The 21,035-nt window shown below is 40.9% G+C and overlaps 2 long non-coding RNA genes across 4 annotated transcripts; one reads left to right on the top strand and one right to left on the bottom strand.

Annotated features, from left to right (window-relative positions):
* The first annotated feature begins 672 nt into the window (after positions 1 to 672).
* LOC139128755 (uncharacterized) lies at positions 673 to 13,641 on the top strand. 3 transcript variants are annotated; one of them, XR_011551396.1, is made up of 6 exons: positions 673 to 999; positions 1,597 to 1,698; positions 2,026 to 2,111; positions 2,812 to 2,958; positions 12,618 to 12,708; positions 13,332 to 13,641. It is a non-coding gene; the product is annotated as an uncharacterized lncRNA (long non-coding RNA). The 3 variants fall into 3 exon arrangements; XR_011551397.1 differs by having other exon boundaries at positions 12,618 to 12,686; XR_011551395.1 differs by lacking the exon at positions 13,332 to 13,641 and having other exon boundaries at positions 12,618 to 13,073.
* Positions 12,301 to 15,080, bottom strand: LOC139128756 (uncharacterized). Its single transcript, XR_011551398.1, has 3 exons — positions 14,124 to 15,080; positions 13,066 to 13,187; positions 12,301 to 12,664 (listed from the first exon to the last, which is right to left on the bottom strand). It is a non-coding gene; the product is annotated as an uncharacterized lncRNA (long non-coding RNA).
* Between the last annotated feature and the right edge of the window lie 5,955 nt (positions 15,081 to 21,035).

The raw sequence follows: 21,035 nt of genomic DNA on the forward strand, positions 1-21,035 counted from the left end.
TTGACCCATTTTCTGTGTGAGTGCAGCAGGTATTTTTTGACAAGTATCGTTCGTGTTGCATGCGAATAAAATGCAATGTCGATATGGACGTAATGCGTATTTATCGTAGGATACTGTGTGCCTGTACGGAATCCCAACTTATAAAAATGCTCGGTCTCGGGCGCAGAATTTCCGACGTTCTATCTCTCAGACGTCCGTTTTCTGCATTTGGCGCTTCGAGTGATGAAAATACCCAAGTAAGACCACAAATACACGCAAATATAATAGCAATACCCCCTTTGCAGGATGGTATACACTCGATTTTGGTACAATTCGCTCCATATAGCACTCGCCTATCGGCTCGTGCTATATGTCGCGCATTGTACCAAAATCTCCTGTATACCATCCTGCGGCGGGGGTTATTGCTTAAATCTATAATCTTGAGATACTGTACTACAAGGATGTTATTTTCGATGGTTAGATGTTGCGTTGGTTTTATCTAAATTTACATTTTACTTTTGTGATTCGGCGACGTAATTTATTACGCCCAAGCCCATACAATACATTGGCATATTACGGGCTGTGATTATTCACCGGTCCCGAGTAAATCGCTCGCTTGGAGATTATTGTTCCTTCAGCTATTAATTTAAAAAATTACACCAATAATAGTCAACACCCGCTTCAAAAACGGCGCATGTGCGAAATTACTTGAGAAGCGCGGAAACAAACACACGTGTGAGTGTTTATATTTGAATGAATGCGGAAGAACGTTCAGCTACTACTACGGTTTGCAGCGAAAGTGATTGCTTGTAGTTGACAACGTCATGCAGGGAGAGGTTTCCTTACTATTCTAAGATTTCGACAGTGGTCTTGAATTCCATGTTTTGCATCAGAATGCCTCGGGCTCATCATTGATGACCCAAAAATCAATTGCTCGGAGTCGAGTCTCCGGATGAACACACACAACTCGTCGAGGAAAGTTGTGGGCTACGGAACTGCAGCAAGCCCAGGCCCAGCTGGGTGAGTTGGATTTCATTTGCCAAATACTATCCGTATTGAGATACACTGTCTCACTGTCTAAAGATTTATTTTCAATGTATTTGTTTTGTGTATAAACTGCAGAATCTTATTTTATTCCATACCTTGGATAATGTCCTGGATTTTCAGTATCAATATGCTTCTAAACGAAGCCTAGTATATAAAGGCTGATTTTACAAATTGATTCATGTTCGCACGATTCAATTTCTAGGAATAAGATAACAAATTAATGTCGATTGTTCACATAAACTGCTGTTGTTTGAAAGCTACTTTCTGAAATTTCATCACATTTTGAGAACCAAGCACTCAACATATAGTAACTAAAAAAAAACTTTAAAGATCATGAACTATACGGTTGGGTCATTTTTATTTTTCCCATTCTCTTCACGAAGGATACCAGCTTTTATTTATTTTTCCAATAGGCAAGATCTGTTTTTACTTATATGTAATTAACAAGTGAGATCAAAGAAATGATTGTCATGTTTTAGTATACATGGCCAACCCTCACATTACCAATTGTTGAACTGCATGTATTTATTCACTTTCAAATTATTATTACTATGGGCATTAATCTTGCAGGATGTATGTCTGACTACTTGGTAGTTGATTGCTTTGATACTTGTCACTTCTCTTTATTGTACAAATCTATTGGATGAATATAAGCACCGAAGGATGATGCAGGTAAGTTCATATTAATACTTATTTGTAAACCTTGTTATTTAATACTTTGTAAAATTATATATCAAAAATTCCTCCCTATATGTTTATATTAGATTAATGAGAGTACAGTGTAGGCGTGAGTCCAAGCATGGACATAATTTTGCATGCTATGATTTAAGAATGTGAAGTTTTTAACCACCAAAAGTTTCTAAGACACTATTTGTTTTGACTGCAATGGTCCAATCCTGTAGTTAATCAGGGTGCCATATTTGAATATTACATGTGCTAGATGTGAACGCATGACAGACAGACGTCCATTTAGATGTATTTTGTTTTTACTTTAAAAAGTCAGATTTAAAAAGGATTTGCTAATCATTGATGTGAGGAAGATCCTACAAAATGAATAGGTGAAGCATTCCCATTTGCACTAATTGGTAAGTAGATTTTATCATTGTTCATCATATGAATTTACAGTTTGAATTATGTTTGTATTAATTATAAAATAATTCATTTCTAAATAAATTTTCAGTTCTTTGCATACAAACTGATAAATGGGTTATGCAGTGTGTAGCAGGTAGGTATAGATGTAACAAGCATAACTGTAGAATTTCAGTATTCTGATTGTGAGTAATCAGTTACTTGACATACAAAGAGACTTGACACAATCTTATAGAAAAGTAAATAATCAAATGAGATTTTAATACTCCTTTGTCAACACTATAGATGTCAATAATTATGAGAAAGTATAAATACATAATATGTATTACATTGCATATGTACATGAAAATTAATTTAGAAATCAGGACCAAGAACAATTCTCATGTAAAAACATCAGTATCATTTTTCTTGTTTCATTTTCATTGATTTTTATAACTGAAATAAGAGCATCTCAAGATTGCAAAGGATAGCCACATTAATGTGTAAATTTCATAAACCTTATGACGGGCTGCAGACTTTTTGGAAACATTTCAATTGTATTCCATCGTTTAGCTTATTGTAATGCTTCACCTAGAAGCATGCCAAACTCATGTGTATTGTACAACAGTCAGTGATCCAAGAGTATATTGCGTTGAATTTGATAATGAATTAAAGTACTGCAACATTCTATCTACAAGCTTTCTTCTTTTTTGACAGCATAATACAATAGCACCAACATTTCCATGTGTGTGGCTATCGAAAAGGACAATATGATCATCTGGGCTTGCTAATAGTAAACTGTAAAGTGGACTTTCCTTGTAAAATAAAGATACCAGCTGATTTGGTTGGCAAGGTCAACAACAGGTGAGAAAGTGTTCGGGAAACAGAAGAATTATCTGGATTGACAATGTCAACAGCAATTTCTGGCCCCATGTTTTGTATACTGAGATATGCAAGTATATGTGCTGCATCTGCAACTGAAAGGTTTCTGCCCTGTTCAGTAACATACAAATCATACACCCTGTTTCCTTCTTGTAGTGATGTAGGATGGTATCCATCCACATTGTTGGTAAGTAGTCATGGAATGTCTGATTGTTTATGTGATGCCAGAATGAGTTGCCTTGTATCAAACAAATCAATGTGCATGCATTGCTTCCCATGCAACTGTCAATAGTTGATTGTGATATGTGGTGAGGAAGAGCCCACAGTTTGACTTCCCCTTCAGGGTATAAAAGAAGACTTGGGTGTATGTTTTAATTGATAGCCATATTGTTACTTTACTGTTGATTATGTTCAGCTCTGTCCTGTAGAGCTGTGGGGCATGAAATTCTACCTCTGGTTGTCTTTGTATGCCCTGTCTGCATACAATGAGTTACATTGCTTGTTGGTTGTTTGGTACTGTGTATGTTGTTGTGTGCAGTGAACTTGTTCTCTTGTTTGTTGTGGTTGTTGTACAGTGGTCTACTTGTCTTTGAAGTGTGATGAATCATAGTATGTTTCGTCTAGTGTAGGAAATGTGGGGGTCTTCGTCTGTTATGTCAGGTTTTGGGTATTTGATGACTGTGGGTGATGTTTTGTTGGTGGCAGAAGACCTTGGTTAAAATTTTCACAGAGTTTCTGGACATTTTCTAACAGTAAAGGGTGCACACCAAACACTTCTCACCAGAAAGAGATAGGCACTCTTGATGAAGCTGTGTCCGCAAGGCAATACACATATCTCTGCAGACATGGCCTCTGAGCCACTGAACATGAAGTAAAATCACATCTCAGGCTTTGATTTGGAATATTTGCTGAATGAACTTGGACAAGAAGCTTGCAGCAAGGATTAGGTCAAGTGCCGTGCGCAAGAAAGATGGTAGCTAGATAGCAGATGCTAAGTGTCTACGTCAGCAGATGAGTAGAAAGATAACCAGTATAAGATGTCTACGTCAGCAATGCAAAGTGACTTCAGGACATGTTGTTCTGCAGGCAGCCTAGCTCCGTGGACTTACAAACTGGATTTGTGGTTAACACACAATTCCTTATTTTGTAAGCACACACCGCTACACAGGATATGGTGTTAAGGTAAAGGACGACGAATTCGGACGCGCACACGCTTTAGAACGTTTCTGCGCAGATTTAACTCAAGCCTGCCGCAAATGGGTTATTTTGTAGCGCATGTATTTAACATCACCTGTCATTGTTGAAATTGCGCTTTTTCCTAATTTTTGGACCCAGTGTCTTAGAAATACATGTGACCTATAACCTTGTCATATTTTGACCCCCTAGGAAGCTGGTTTTTATTCCATATGAGCGAAAAATTAACATTTCTCTCCCATTTATATGGCGCAAATTACCCATTCACCTGGAGATATTGTAAAAAGTAGCGTGGTGACACCCTTTTATTAAAAGTGTAAACTAAATGGTATTATGTCAGGAGTTTATTCGCCAAGTTTGGTCAAAATGACACCATTCAAAGCGACAGGAAGAAAGTTCGAAAATTATGTAGTGATATAATTTCGATATCGTCATTTTGTAATCGATACTTATGTTAAAATTTCTTCACAAACATCATAAAACTATACATTCGATAGATATGGATCTTAATTCTTGGTATTTATTAAAATTAACTCATTTGCTAAGCGTTTTATAATTGCTTTCTTTAGTTTAAGTGAATTATATCATTTTTATTTATTTCTAACGACGCCATTTTAACGTCCGTTTCCATGGAAACGAGCGTGGTGACCCCCATTTTTTATTTCATTTTTGCACTTGCACAACTTCCCAGAATATTTGTGCAAAGTTTCAAGAAAATGACACCACAGCTTAATTTTGACGTAATTCGCAGTACTTCACCTTAAAAGAATTTAATAAGCGACAGTGGACAAATACAAAGCAGTGATAACCTAACTACGGAAAATACAGTGTCAAGCAAAACTACGAAAGTAAAAATCTAGGCAAAAACCATTTCAAAACTAAGCACAAAATAACTCAAAGATTGGGTGAGGGGTCTCCGCCAGTCTGCTTCCTGGGCAAAGGTTTGGGTTGCAAAGTTGTGTTTGCAGACCTTTGGGAAAGCCGAAAGTGAAAGTGGTTCCACCGGGCCGGTGGAGATCACCTTCTTGAGTGGGGTACATGCAATGGATGGCCCAAGCGGAGGACAGTCAAACAGACTGGACGGAGAGACCCCCATGAAAGAGTATGTGTGAGTGTATGTTTGTAGGAAGTATGGGTAGTGACGCTCGAAACCAAGTTGACTCGCTTGGTTGGAGATGAAAGTATGGGACTCGCGGCCCAAGGGGCAACAGCACGGCTCAGGGGGAAGTTGTGGGCTCACGGCCCGAGGGGCTGCAGCACGGCTCGGGGGGAGTGGTGATCTGGGGTGACAGGTGCCCCTGTGCGGCCCCAGCATGAGGGTGCAGTGATGTTTGGTGCTTGTGCAATGGGGGGTGACGCTCGAGACCAAGTTGACTCGCTTGGTTCGAGATGAGAGTATGGGATAAGAGCCCCGAGGGGCGGCAGCACGGATCGGGGGGGGAGCTATGGGCTCCCGGCCCGAGGAGCTGCAGCTGGGGTGACAGGTGCCCCTGTGCGGCCCCAGCATGAGGGGTGCAATGGCGGCTGGTGCGTGTGTAATGTAAGTATGTGATACGAGCCCCGAGGGGCGGCAGCACGGATCAGGGGGGAGCTATGGGCTCCCGGCCCGAGGAGCTGCAGCTGGGGTGACAGGTGCCCCTGTGCGGCCCCAGCATGAGGGGTGAAATGTGGGTGAAGCTCAATGGACTCCGGTCCCGAGGGGCTGGCAGCATGGCTCGGGGGGAGCAATGATCTGGGGGGACAGGTGCCCCTGTGCGGCCCCAGCATGAAGTGGTGATGTGGGTGGCAGGTGGCCCTGCATGGGGTGAAGGTTGCAGGTGGCCCTGCGCGGTCCCGACAGGTCCGAAATGTGGTGTACGTGCGAAACCAAACAAAAAAGAAAGTTGCTACCGAGTGGCTAGTGTCTCTACAAAAGGCCCTATGGCATAGTCATTGATTGAGATGCGTGACGCAGAAGGCTTTCTGGTGTCCGAATATAAGTACGGTAACAGTCACTGGACCACCTGCCGAGAGTTTGAATAAGGTGGTCTGGAAGGTGGGCGTGTGCGGCTGTGGTGGCTGCCCCAATGCGAAATGAATGTCCAGCGTACAGGTGGGGCTGGAAGCCAAGGCGCGAAAGTAAGGAACGGAGCAGCGTAGTGAATGTCTCGCGGTTTAGCGGTACTCTTTCTGGAAGGATGAAGAGGGGTTCCTGAGGCGAAGAACACATTTGTCGGCGGACTCTGAGGAAACGATGGATTGTTGTGACTGGGCATATCGTTGACTTGGTGGCGAATAGACGAAGCTTAAAGCCACGGCGCATTTGATCTGTCTTGGATGCCTTAATGTTCACGGAAAGAGCATCCGATAGCCCTGAGTGTCGGTTTGGACGTTGAGGTCGCGAACACACAGGTTATATGCAGGGTTAAAGGAGCGTCCAGAGCAGGTGAATTCGCTGCAGCGGAGAAAACCAAAGAAGGCTAAGAACGAACGCAGATTCCAGCAGGAGGTCTAGATATGATCCATACACGGTCGAGCGGAGCAGCGAGCACAGTTGTCGCAGGATATCAAATGTTATGGGTAGCCGGGGGCGTGAAGATGGTCCTTGCAGCCGTTGAATTCCCCGTAAGGTGTACTGGAGACGAAGGTGTGGTTGGTTGTTAGTTGAGGTGAGTGGGTTTGGCAGACCCGCCATTATGTAGTGATGACGGATGCCGGCGAGATAAACCTTGATGGTGGAGTACTTGAGGTGAAGGTGGGTTGCACAGTGGACGACGAAGTAGATTAGCAGGTCTTTGGAGATGGATGGATAATGAGACATCTGTACCTGAGTGCCGTACCTTGCAGAGAATTGTACCCACGAGCGAACTCCAGTTGCATAAGATTCAATTGTCCGGGTGCCCAGTGCAGCTTGCTTGAAGGTGGCGGCCGCCCTATTCAGTTGAACATTATGTTGGAGGGTAGTTGGCAGGGTGTCGCATTGGCCAAGGGAGCTGCTTGGCGGAAGCGTGTCATCTGAAAACGAGAAAGAGAATCAGCAATTAAGTTATGTTTGCCTGGTATGTGGTCGGCATGGAACATGAAATTATGGGAGGCAGCGCAAAGCACGAGGGTGCGCATCAGTTTCATGATTGATGGTGACTTGGAACGGCCTTTATTGAGAATATGGACCGTGGCCATGTTGTCGCAGTTGAACACCAAGCGTTTTCGGGTCCATGATTGGCCCCAAAGTAGAGCTGCGATGACGATTGGGTAGAGTTCCTGAAAAGCAATGGAGAGCTCACGGTTGGCGTCAAGCTTGAGAGGGGGGGGGCAGCGTGCATTAAACCATTGCCCTTGGAAATACCCGCCAAAACCAATACCACTGGCATCTGTAAAAAGCTGTATTGCTGAGGCCCTTGTAGCGTGGAAGTCGAGGAACATTGATACTCCGTTCCAGCTGGAGAGAAAGCGGTGCCACATCCGAAGGTCAAGTCTGCTCTCGTCGGTCAAATGGATGCGGTAGTGGAGTTTCCGTGCTCCTTTGAGATTTCGATTAGGCGTGATATGAAAGTTCGCCCCGGTATAATGACACGGCATGCAAAGTTGAGGTGCCCTAGGAGGCTTAGCAGTTCTCGTTTTGTACACGTGGGGCGAGATAAGAAGGACTGGATGAGGGCGGCTATTCTAGACAGTTTATCGTGAGGGAGCCGCGCTTCCATCTTCACTGTGTCAAGCTCTATTCCAAGGTATTCTAGTATAGTAACGGGGCCGACGGTCTTGTGTGGTGCGATGGGTACAGAGAGTCTCCTGAAGATGTGGGTAATTAAGGCCATAGTGCGGTCCGCATCGAATGATGGTTTGTCAACTGTTAGGAAATCATCTAGCAGGTGGAAAATTATCTCGATACCGTAATTTTCTTGAGCAATCCAGCAGATGGCCTTGGAAAGCTGATCGAAGATCTTAGGGCTGGAGCGTGACCCGAAGGGCAGTCGGGTGAAGAAATAGAAATGTTTTTTCCAGTGGATGCCATAAAAGTGCCATAGCGAGGGGTGAATAGGGATGAGCTTGAAAGCATCGACAATGTCAGTCTTGCACAGCCATGCTCCTCGGCCGCCCTTTGGATGGCTGCAATGGCGTCGTCTATCTTTACGTAGGAGAGCGAAAATTCCTGTTTGTCGATGAAGTCATTGACGCTGGGTGTGTCTTCATTGTTGTGAGGAGATGACAAATCGACGATTAGGCGTTTTTTGGCTGAGTATTTCTTTTCTGCGATGCCTAGCGGGCTACAGCGATAAAGGCGTATGGTGGTGTGGTGAAAGGGCCGATAAGATAGCCCTTTTGCAGTTCGGAGTTAATTTGGTGCGACACAAAATCCGGATCTTGTCGGGCTGAGAGAAGGTTGCGACAGATGAGCGATGAGGAAAGTTGACAGCGTAGGCCTGTGTTAAATCCTTCAGAAAGTCCTGTAAGCAGGTACTTGACGAATCCTTTGTCGGGGTGATTTGAAAGTTCGGAGGCAAGGGTGCCAATATTAATTGGTGTTGATGGTGCACAAGTGTCAGCGTTAAATGTGGATGGCGTATCGTGCAGTCAGGCTCTGTTAGCTTGGTCTTTAGGTCGACATTTTCCTTGAGCTGATGAGTGATCGGATGAGTAGCATACCAAACACACGTGGGAAAAACCACAGTTACTTCGTTTGCAACCAGGCTGGGAGTTGAAGTTATTGCAGATTTCCTTGCCCTGGTAGGTGACGCGTCTTCTTCCGCTTTTATCGACGGTCGATGAAGGCGATTGGAACCTTAAGGGATTGTTGTTTGGTCTCTTACTCTCAAGGTACGGGCAGACTTCGGTGGTATGCACTGCACTATTGCAGACGTTGCAAAGGTTGGCCTTGAGACCGGAGAATGTCGAGGTGTAGATGAGCGAATCGCGAACTCCCCAGTCTACTTTGATGCCATGATTTAACAGGAGTGCGGCCGCCTTGGCGGAAAAGTCGCGGTGGTAATCGTAGAAGGCGAAACCGCTGAAACGTTTTGACATGCCAACGATGTCCGTGACGTATGCATCAAGTTCTGTTCGACGATTAGGGAATGCCTCACACATGACGTTTTTATAGACGGTGAAAGCTTGAATGAATTCAGTAATGGTGAGAGGTCTATTTACTCTGCCGTCCTGGAGAGGTTTCAGAGACAGGGCTTCGTTGCCGATGATGATATGTCGTTCGCCATCGTGGTAATTGTAGCCGGGTATGAGTAAGCAGGCAAGATTGATATCCTTACCTGAAAGAATATCGCGGCGAATAGCAGGTGAAACCAGTTCGACGTTTGGCAGTCTTTCGGATGGTATACCGCGGCCCTGGAGGAGGTTGTTGGGAGAAAAGTTCGAGGCAAGCGCGACCGTGTTTACCCCTGGGTTGGTCGCTTGAACGGGCGGATCATGAGCTGCCTGGGCGCCGCCATCTTGGTTCTGCTGGGGGCTGTTGTTGTTGCCGGAAGTGAAGGCTTCTCCCCGCAGGTCGGTGAGAGGCGTTGTTGCAGTAGATTTGCTATGTTGGCCATGTTGGCGGCCATGTTGGCCATCGAAGTCTGCAGGGCGGAAAACATTTCCATCGTCACGACTCCCGATTGAGGTGGTACTTGATTTTGTTGATACCAGAGTTTCGCTTTGCGGTATGGTAACGGCAGCTGATTGAGGTTGTGGTAGACCGTGGGCAGCCGTCGCTACGGTGGCTGGAGCAGTTGGAGCGGTCTGACCTTGTTCGGCAGCGGGGAGGTCAGGAGTGGACGACGCCCCTCGCGTCCCTGATCGTGCACGGGTCACTGGACGAACGTACGGCGTTACGCGCGGCGTAGACTTCTTGGTTCGTTTTCGAGGAGGCATTGTCGGCGCTGTGGTCCGGTAGATACGGGAATAAAGGGGACCGGGAGTGACTTGAAACGAGCAGCAGGGAGTGTTGTAATAGCTTGGCAGACAGCCTGATGGCCTAGAATGAATGAACTTGGACAAGAAGCTTGCAGCAAGGATTAGGTCAAGTGCCGTGCGCAAGAAAGATGGTAGCTAGATAGCAGATGCTAAGTGTCTACGTCAGCAGATGAGTAGAAAGATAACCAGTATAAGATGTCTACGTCAGCAATGCAAAGTGACTTCAGGACATGTTGTTCTGCAGGCAGCCTAGCTCCGTGGACTTACAAACTGGATTTGTGTTAACACACAATTCCTTATTTATTTCAACCTGCAAAGTTGGTATTTGGTATTTTAGCCTTGCAGCCGCAAATTGACTGACAAGAGTTGACTGTCCACAATTCTCAGCAACACTCTTTAATACCTGGACCAGATATTCTGCTGTTTTGCCAGCCACCATGGTGTAGTCGTGGGTTGTTGTTCCTCTGCCATACCCATGTAGAAGTGGAGAGGATTGTCTGTATTAAGTCTGGAAGAAGCAAGACTGTGAGCTGTTTTAGTGATTATATCTGTTGATGTATGCGGTTGTATGTGACTACGTAGAAGGAAGTACCAGATTTCAACTTTTTTCTCAGTAAGAATAGATGGCCTGCTGTCGTAAAGTTCACGGAGATCAGGAATATTGTCAGTGTGATATTTTACATCAGAAAGCATTGAGAGTTTGGATCTGTCATAGTGGTGTCATTTCCAAAGGATGACAAGGACTAGCTTGATCAAATGTGTAAATTTTCCTTACTTACCGCAACAGTATGTAGTGCAGCAGTAGACTTTTTTGCTCACGTGTTTACACAAGTGAGCATATGTCGCAGCGATGTCTGTCTGTCTGTCTGTCCGTCTGTCTGTCTGTGTGTCTGTCTGTCTGTCTGTCTGTCTGTTGGTCCGATATCTCAAAAACGGCATATCAGATCAGAATCAAATCTGGTACATATATTCAGTTAGCAAATGGCAAGAACTGATTAGTTTTTGGTGGGTGTGGCTTGCATACTTTTTGCTCATTTGCATAATTAATGATTTAAAAAAAAACGGATATATATTAAAAACGACTACACACAATTTGATGAGATTTGCTACAAATGTTGATCACACCAAGATATATCAGCAGTGGGAACCATTAAGGGGTGACATGAAAGATAAATGCTAATTTGCATATTTAATGAACTTTCCTAACTAGGGATATATGTCTGATTTGACCCGATCAAAATTAACCAAACTTGGTATGTATATTAAAGATACTATGATACTATGATTTAACATTATTGAAAGTCATTAAGCGTTTTAACTTCAGCCAATTCCTAATTTGCATATTTCATGATCTTTCCTAATTAGAGATATATGTCTGAATTGACTTGACCAAAGTTGACAAAATTTGCTACACATATTGCAGATATCATGATACAACATTATTGACAATTTTTACTAAAGCCAATTCCTATTTTACATATTTAATGAACTTTGCTTATTAGGGATATATACCGGGATTTACTTGATCAAAGTTGGCAAAACATGCTATGTACATTGATGATTATACCAGGTACTAGGTCAAAACAATATCGAAAGTCATTTCACATTTTCATGTCAGCTAATTTATAATTTGCATATCTAATGAGCTTTCACAGCTCGGCATATATGGCTTGAAGGACTTGGCCAACAGTAATTACACTTGCTAGATAAAGCGGTGATACAATAAGAGCAGTCAAGAAACTTTAATATTTTTATTTCAGCTAATTACATATTTGTATACTTCATGACCTTTTAGAATTAATCGGCTGTGATTATTGTTCATTATGTTGATCATAATAATTTCAATGAAGTTTCAAACATGAGGCAAAGGTTCAAATTTACACATAACATTGATATATAATGAAACACGTGAGCATTTTCAGTTGATATCTGGTTTCTGATAACTGCAGCTCTCTCAAGAGAGAGTCTTGTGTCATCTCTTGAGAGAGCATTTGGCACAAGACCACTAATTCACTTCCGGGTTAGTTACCGACGAAGATAGTTCGGAAGAAAAATATTGCAGACCTTGAAGTTTTGATATCTGCATGGATGCTTGTTTAGTTTGAACTTTAACGTCAAGAATTTTTGTAAAGATATTTTTCTGCCCGAATCAAAATGCCGACTGTTGTGAATAATGGCTGAAGCATTTGATGGTAATATGAGGTTGTAGGGCTAATAGAAATCATAACAATAGCCTGAATTTTGTTAAAACACCACTGAGGGTGCTATTTTCATCGCTATCTCAAATTTCTGTGGACTTGCCTACACAAAAAAATTAATCAGTAGTCAAGCTGACATTGACCTAACACCTGTTAAGAGGATTCGCGCCGCTGAATATTTTAAAATAGGAAAATCGAGCTCATTAACGTTACTGTGGTGGCCTATGGGAAATTACTTAGTTGTCTTGTGCCATTTACCATCAGGCTGAACAGACCTGGACACTTCTTTTCACAAAATTCCTCCATCTCTTGAGGGTCGTACAGCTTGTTATATTCATTTTCTTGCTGTGTTTGATGCCTTTACAGTTCAACCTGGAATCTGGCCAGGAGAACTGGAAATGTTGGTAATGATTCTGAAAAGAAAACAGATCCACAGTAATACATCACCTTTCATATGGTGTGCAACTTTTGGCTCTATTTCCCTGTAATTTTGTTATGGTCATAGAGAACATACATAGTGTCTAATTCTCCATTTTCAAATAACGATGAAATGCATTTCTCTTAATTTCATAGACCAATGTGTTACATCAGCGTTGTTGTTATGGAAATATTTTTAAAGTCTACACTTACATTTAATTATACATTTTGCAACAAAGCCTAAGTTGCTACAAAGCCCTTCGGCTTTGTTTTTACTATGAAACCAGGAAAAACAGGAAAGGGCAAATGTAAACAAAGTAATTGATAAATCTTTGTGTCAGTTATTATCTGTGCCTTTTTCCCCAGTGATAATTTAAAACAGAACTTCATTACTCACGTTTTTCAGTAGCCAAACTTATCACTCTCTGTAGCTTAATTATCTTAAAATTCTGAACTTAATTCAAACTTGTCTTTGAATAATGTCACATGCCTCTTCAAATGATGACTGACATGTGGTACCTATGGAGAGTTTAAGGAGATAGAGAAGCAAAATATGCTGTAAATGGAAAGTGTTCATGGCTCAATCATAGCATTATGTATACAAATATCATCAAATATCAAATATCAACAAATTTAATCCTTTCTTTTTTCTCACTTTTACAGATTCCTATGGAAACCTGGAGTTTGAAATGAAGGAAATACCTGTTTTGAGGATTTTAATATTTACCTGATTATAGATTTCATACAAAGATTGAGAATAGATTGAGATGCACATTGACCTGTCTTGAAACTCTCAAAACAAAACATCACTGGATCATGAGATATTTTCTGAGTGATTCTAATGCTAATGCTTCAATCCTGAGACTCTGAACTTTCATAATAATTGCATTTTATGAAATGGCGGGAATTCACACATGATATACTATGGTGTCCATTAAATAAAATCTACAGATAAAAATAATTTGATTAACAATGTTCTCTGTGTTGATTTTCTTATAAGCTTAGTAGGCAACAGAATTTTCATGTCACATCTTCAACATATCTTCTAAAAGATTGATACAACACTGCATTCTCTGGCACAATTTTAACACTTACCCAAAGAATGAAAGTTACTGTGAAAATTATCATTACATTTCATAGTGAACCCAATAAAATGAAACCAACCAATCCTACTCTGGTATACCTATTAAGCATTGGTATAATATTTACTGAGCAGTATATAATGGTCGCCATAAAAGGTGGTGGAATATTTGATACCTGTGTCACTGTTACTTTTTGATAGATGCACTGTTATTCATTATGAACTTTGAACAGTTATCCAGCTTTTAGTTCTCACAGTCTGTACTTATATTAGGTGGTTTATTAAACAATAGTGCAAATATTGTCAAAAAAGTAAGTTTGCTTGTACTTTATGTGTTGTAGTCGGAACAAACTGCTGAAAATATCAGCACTCACCTCCGAAGAAGACTGTTTCTCAGCAATAATTTCATCTCCAATTATCTCTTTGACTCTCTCATAACATCTGGTGCAAATGTATGCGCTGGTTTTGTAGTTAGCTGTAGTGCATCCAATTTTGTCGAATTCTCTGTAGTGTTTCCGTGGTAGTAAAACAAACGACGAGGAATGTAGTTTTGATTTTATGTTTGAACAAACCCTTCGTCGTGACGAGCTTGTATAATGCGCGTTTTGCACAAATATTCCCGAAACATGCAATTGGCATTCCTCGCAATAACAGCATTTGAAAGTCTTACAAGATCACCATTACATGTGTTACCATAAACAGATCTTGTCTGAGGTGCGTGGGCACACACTGGAGACGACATGTCGAGGTGTTGCACTAATAAGTACATGCAGATGACAACTACTGACATGACGTTATAACTTTTGGTTGATTTGGTGTCGAGTTAAAAGACTAATTGTCTGTCGTAGAATTCACATTGAAGCTTTATTTATGTGTTGGGATCCATGCCACTCGTATCAGACTTGTCAAGCTGGTATCGGCAAGAGGGAAATCCCGGGGAAGCCCTTTTATTGTTATGCAGATTATAGATACTGAAAACCCTGCAGACGACATCGCCGATGAAACAAGAACACATATCAAAATTCCATAAAATTTCAACTTTCATTCATGCCGTTCATCACCATCACATGCACAGATATTTTGTCACATCTAGTATGTCAAATGTAATTTAATAGACAACAAAACCCCAAAGTTTCAACATCTAACGCTCGCTAGAAAAAAATATCGGGTGGGGTAGACAAAAGGTCAACATTTTTGCTATTCATATGCAAATTTCTTGGGCGAAGGCGGTTACATCCGTTGACTGACAGGGCCTTGTAAACGTATCTTCAGCATGGCATTTGTAGTCGTGGCGAAAACCATAAACCCTCTCCCTGTGCTGACGTTGTTGGTTTTTATTCTGTTCACGTGCATTAACTGTAAGCTACCGATGAAGTTTTGGGATGGAAATAGAGCAAAGGCATGAGTTTCCCGCAAATCTGTGCTGCAAATATAACTTCACGCATGCGCACTCGTTTTGAAGCAGTGTTATAATAGTCGCGCCAGCGGCTTACTGACTACGCATGCGCATATTATAATATACTATCCGACTAACCGGAAGTGTACCCTTCTTTCATGGGCGCCGCCATGTTTTATTTTGAGTACTCGTAAATAAACGAATACGAAACAAATTACTATTGCATAACATGCCATTTATAAAATATACCTCTTTTATTAGCCAGTAAATGTTATTATGCACCTTGTCGCTGATACAAAATATCGTTAATATAGATAAGGGAGAAAACTGTCGTGCATATGAACGGGGGCAAACGCAAAGAATGCTGGGATTGAATTTAGAAAAGCGCCCCCTGTGTCAATAATTAGATTCAAAAATTGCCAGTTTTTAGACAGAACGATATAGTTTTCAGCTTGCAAGTGGAAGATGGGTTGTGCGGTTACCATTGCAATGATAATGATTGCATAATACGCCCCTAGTTTACGCAATAGGCTGTTATCATTGTAAAAATTGCCAATTTTTGTCCAAAATTGTACACGTTACAGAAAATCTATACCTGCACTGCTGCAGGGTTTGACGTCGTGTACCGTACGTGAACTGCTTCATCAGAGGGAAACTGGGCATAGTTGTCATACAAACGTTTATGAAGTAACAATTAATTACATTTTATCAGGAATCAATACAAATAACATTGCCAATCTTAACCCTGGCGCGACACCAAGGGCTGAGCCCTATATAATATTATTGATGTAGTGCACTTCAATTATGTGGTTTTAGATTTTTGAAGTTTAGCTTTAATATTTTAATTTTACATTGTAACAGACGCGAGTAATTCCGCGGCTTACATCCGAATACCCTATACATAACAACAGCCTTTCCACCGGCTGCGATGCTATACCGACCCATTTCACATCGCTCGCCTCTTTATGCTTATTGCTGCCACTATGTATATAAAAAATTACAGATATTATCTGGAGATAATATGCTTCCATTATATGATTTTTGATTTTTGAAGGCTTACATAATTTGTTCATTTTTTTGCATTTGTATTGCTGGTGTTCGGCGACATCAACAAGCCCAGCGCGATATTGTAAACATTGGCTGTATAATCAGTCTGCAGGTGTGTTTCAATAATCCGACATATCTTGGGAAGTATATCTAGCAAAAACAAATACAACAGTATCATTTTCTACATTTTGCCTCCTATATTTACAGCTGTTTTTAGATATATAAGTACTATAACTCAATATCGCAGCTTCTCTTTCTGGGCGCCGCCATCTTGAAAAATCTGTTGCTATTGACAATAGCAATAGCAGAGCTTAAACGATGGCGGCGCTGCACTGAACGATTAGAAGGCCATTTGCCCCGTAGTGGAAATTGAAAGTGTAAGTTTTAGTAAAAGTCCTGTTTTGTTGTGCTGATTTTTGCTACCGTACTTTCTTTTATAGGGTTATAAACATTCATACAAAGCAAAAATTCTTCAGTTTGTCTCCTTTCAATCGTACAGAGGTATTGTGTGACAGGAAAACTTAAGTTCAAAGGGCAATGATCTTTGTGAACGTACCTTCAACCAGCTTAAATAGCTTTTTGTATGCCAAATCAGCATACGATAATTAACTGCTGGTACTGTTTAAACAGCATTTTATTGAAAGGGATTCCATAGTACCATTGTTTTTGTAAACTCTTCATGCAATTTTATGAACTAAATGATGACCTCAAAGTAACAGCAAGTGCTGGACGGCACTTTTAACGCTGGTCGGAAATCCTGAGTGCGACCGGTGTGGAGCTAAAAGTAGTTCCGGCAGTGCTATGTTTGTTTACACTAAAAGATTAGCTGTTCGCATATGTTGACATAGAGATTTTATCCTCTGATAACCAACTCGGTTAGTCGGGTACTTCTCAGTTAATGGAGTGTTCCCCTAATGTACTGTATAGATATTTAACTTTCCCAATTTTTTTTTTTTTTTTTGGGGGGGGGGTTTCACTCAAAATTCCTGTAGCAGGGAGGGCGGGTTATTCAAATACGTCATGGTTGGCAGGGGGGTTTCTCGAAATTTTGGAGTTTCTAAGCAATTCCTCCGACCCCACCCCCCAGGCCGTAAATAATGACATTTCCCTAAAATCAAATGTGCTGCACCCAATCACCTTACAAAGATATCGCAGTCACCAATGTTAACCATTCGGCTAGATCAATAGTTAGAGGTATACTGATGTTTTATGTCAGTGCTTTCTGCCCTTTTCAATGACAGTGATGTTTTATTTGTCATGGTCTATGGTAATGATTCGTTTTAGAGAAATTTATGCATGAAATGACAGTCGCATTTCTTATAATAGGAAGGAATAGGAAGGAATATTTTCATGTCAACGACAATCCAGGGCAAAAGAGTTATGGTATAGCACTAATATGAATCATCTTTAATACAGCAGCACGCTATACTAGTGGAATATAAAGCGCCCTCTAAGGCCCCCCAAAATATGTTTGTTTCTGGTCATTGATATGTGCAAAAAATGATGCGGCGATGTGATTTTTTTTTCAATTTTTTTATTTTGGTGAATTTGATACATTTTTTCCTTTTTAGTCCCCACGGACACCGTTCGGGGGGTGGGGGGGACTTATAGGTTGGTCATGTCAATGCGTGCGTGCGTGCGTGCGTGCGTCCGTCCGTTCACGCAGATATCTCAGACATGCCCTGGTCAATTTCTTTCAAACTTTGCACAAGGATAGTGCCCTACCCCATACAGATGCACGTCGATTTGTTTCACAATGCGATCAAATTTGGCCGTGTTAGAGGACTTTTTAGTTTACACCTCCATAGACTCCCATGTATAAGGCAGTTCTCCATAGATCCCATGTATAAGGCCAAGAAAATAAAAATTTAGTTTCTCATCGTATTCATATTGCAAAAAGGATGCAGTGACACAGTTTTTAGTCCCCAAGGATGAAGTCCAGGGGGCTTATAGATTGGGTCATGTCCGTCCGTTCACGCAGATATCTCAGATATTTTGACAAAATGTCACGTGACCTCAGTGACCTTTGACCTCAAATATACATATTTGTCCATAACTCAGTAACCACAAGTGCTACACCCTTCATGTATGGTATGATGGGACACCTTATGACGCCACATATTGTACCTCATTAATTATGTGCATATCTAATTTTGAGCGAGCCAATTGAGCTAGAGGTCTGATTTTTGGTATATAGGGATAACTTAGCAATACAATTTTTTTGACAAAATGTCACGTGACCTTGGTGACCTTTGACCTGAAATATACATATTTGTCCATAACTCAGTAACCACAAGTGCTACACCCTTCATATATGGTATGATGGGACACCTTATGACGCCACATATTGTACCTCATTAATTATGCGCATATCTAATTTTGAGCGAGCCAATAGAGCTAGAGGTCTGATTTTTGTATATAGGGATAACTTAGCAATACAATATTTTGACAAAATGTCACGTGACCTCAATGACCTTTGACCTGAAATATACATATTTGTCCATAAGTCAGTAAATACAAGTGGTACACCCTTCATATTTGGTATGATGGAAGATCTTATGACCCCACATACTGTACCTCATTAATTATGCACATATCTAATTCTTAGCAAGCCAATAGAGCTGGATGTCTGATTTTTGGTATGTAGGGATAACTATAGGATAGAAATTTTTTGACCAATTGTCATGTGACCTCGATGACCTTTTACCTAAAATATACGTTTATGTCAATAAATAAGTAACCAAAAGTGCTATGTCCTTTATATTTAGTAGGATGGGAGACCTTATGACAACACACGCTTTACCTCATTAATTATGCACATATCTAATTCTGGGCAAGCGAATAGAGCTAGAGGTCTGATTTTTGGCATATAGGGATTAATTAGCAAAATAATTTTTTTTAGCTCCCATAGCCATATGTATATATGGCAATGGAAGCTATTCTTATAGGCTAGGAAAATGTCTGTATGTATGTATGTCTGTATGTCTGTATGTCTGTGTGTCTGTATGTCTGTATGTCTGTATGTCTGTATGTCTGTCCGTCAACATCAAAAACTCCAAAACCGCTGTACATTTCATCTTGATATTTGGTGTGTACATGGATGATGGGCTGTAGATGAGATTTTGTTCAAATGAAGTTGTCATTGCCAAAATATGCAAATTAAGTGAAAAAATGTAAAAACAGTCAAAATTGAAAAAACTCAATAACCACTGAGCAGATTACATGAAAAATTAGCATGTAAGTACTTTGGGCTGACATGAAATGATTGTGCGCATCTTGGGTCAGTATCTTGGACTTGCTATTTTTAATGATTTTTTGTAATTTTCTCCCATTTTTGGTCAAAAATCTCCTGCTCTGAAACCACCAGTCCGATTGATTTGAAACTTGGTATGGAAGTGCATAGGAGTGACCTTTCCCAAATTTGGGCAAATCGTGGTGAAATTTGCATATTTTTAGTTTACACGTCCATAGACTCCCATGTATAAGGCAGATCTCCATAGACTCCATGTATAAGGCCACAAAAAATAAAAATTTAGTTTCTCATCATATTCATATTGCAAAAAGGATGCAGTGACACAATTTTTAGTCCCCACGGATGAAGTCCAGTGAGCTTATAGATTGGGTCATGTCCGTCTGTTCGTCCATCCGTGAGTCCATCCGTTCACGCAGATATCTCGGATATTTTGACAAAATGTCATGTGACCTTGATGACCTTTGATCTCAAATATAAATATTTGTCCATAACTCAGTAACCACAAGTGCTACCACCCTTCATATATGGTATGATGGGACAGCTTATGACGCCACATATTGTACCTCATTAATTATGCACATATCTAATTTTGAGCGAGCCAATAGAGCTAGAGGTCTGATTTTTGGTATATAGGGATAACTTAGCAAAACAATTTTTTTGACAAAATGTCACGTGACCTCGGTGACCTTTGACCTCAAATATACATATTTGTCCATAACTCAGTAACCACAGTGCTACAGCCTTCATGTATGGTATGATGGGACACCTTATGACGCCACATATTGTACCTCATTAATTATGCGCATATCTAATTTTGAGCGAGCCAATAGAGCTAGAGGTCTGATTTTTGGTATATAGGGATAACTTAGCAAAACAATTTTTTGACAAATATCACGTGACCTCGGTGACCTTTGACATCAAATATTCATATTTGTCCATAACTCAGTACCCACAAGTGCTACAGCCTTCATGTATGGTATGATGGGACAGCTTATGACGCCACATATTGTACCTCATTACTTATGCGCATATCTAATTTTGAGCGAGCCAATAGAGCTAGAGGTCTGATTTTTGGTATATAGGGATAACTTAGCAATACAATTTATTTGACAAAATGTCACGTGACCTCGGTGACCTTTGACCTCAAATATACATATTTGTCCATAACTCAGTAACCACAAGTGCTACACGCTTCATGTATGGTATGATGGGACAGCTTATGACGCCACATATTGTACCTCATTAATTATGCACATATCTAATTTTGAGCGAGCCAATAGAGCTAGAGGTCTGATTTTTGGTATATAGGGATAACTTAGCAATACAATTTTTTTGACAAAATGTCACGTGACCTCGGTGACCTTTGACCTCAAATATACATATTTTTCCGTAACTCGGTAACCACAAGTGCTACACCCTTCATGTTTGGTATGATTGGACACCTTATGACGCCACATACTGTACCTCAATAATTATGCGCATATCTCATTCTGAGCGAGCAAATAGAGCTTGATGTCTGATTTTTGGTATATAGGGATAACTATAGGAGAGAAATTTTTTGACTAAATGTCATGTGACCTCGATGACCTT

This window comes from Ptychodera flava, unplaced genomic scaffold, assembly GCF_041260155.1.
Source record: "Ptychodera flava strain L36383 unplaced genomic scaffold, AS_Pfla_20210202 Scaffold_67__1_contigs__length_642179_pilon, whole genome shotgun sequence".
Classification (NCBI taxonomy): domain Eukaryota; kingdom Metazoa; phylum Hemichordata; class Enteropneusta; family Ptychoderidae; genus Ptychodera; species Ptychodera flava.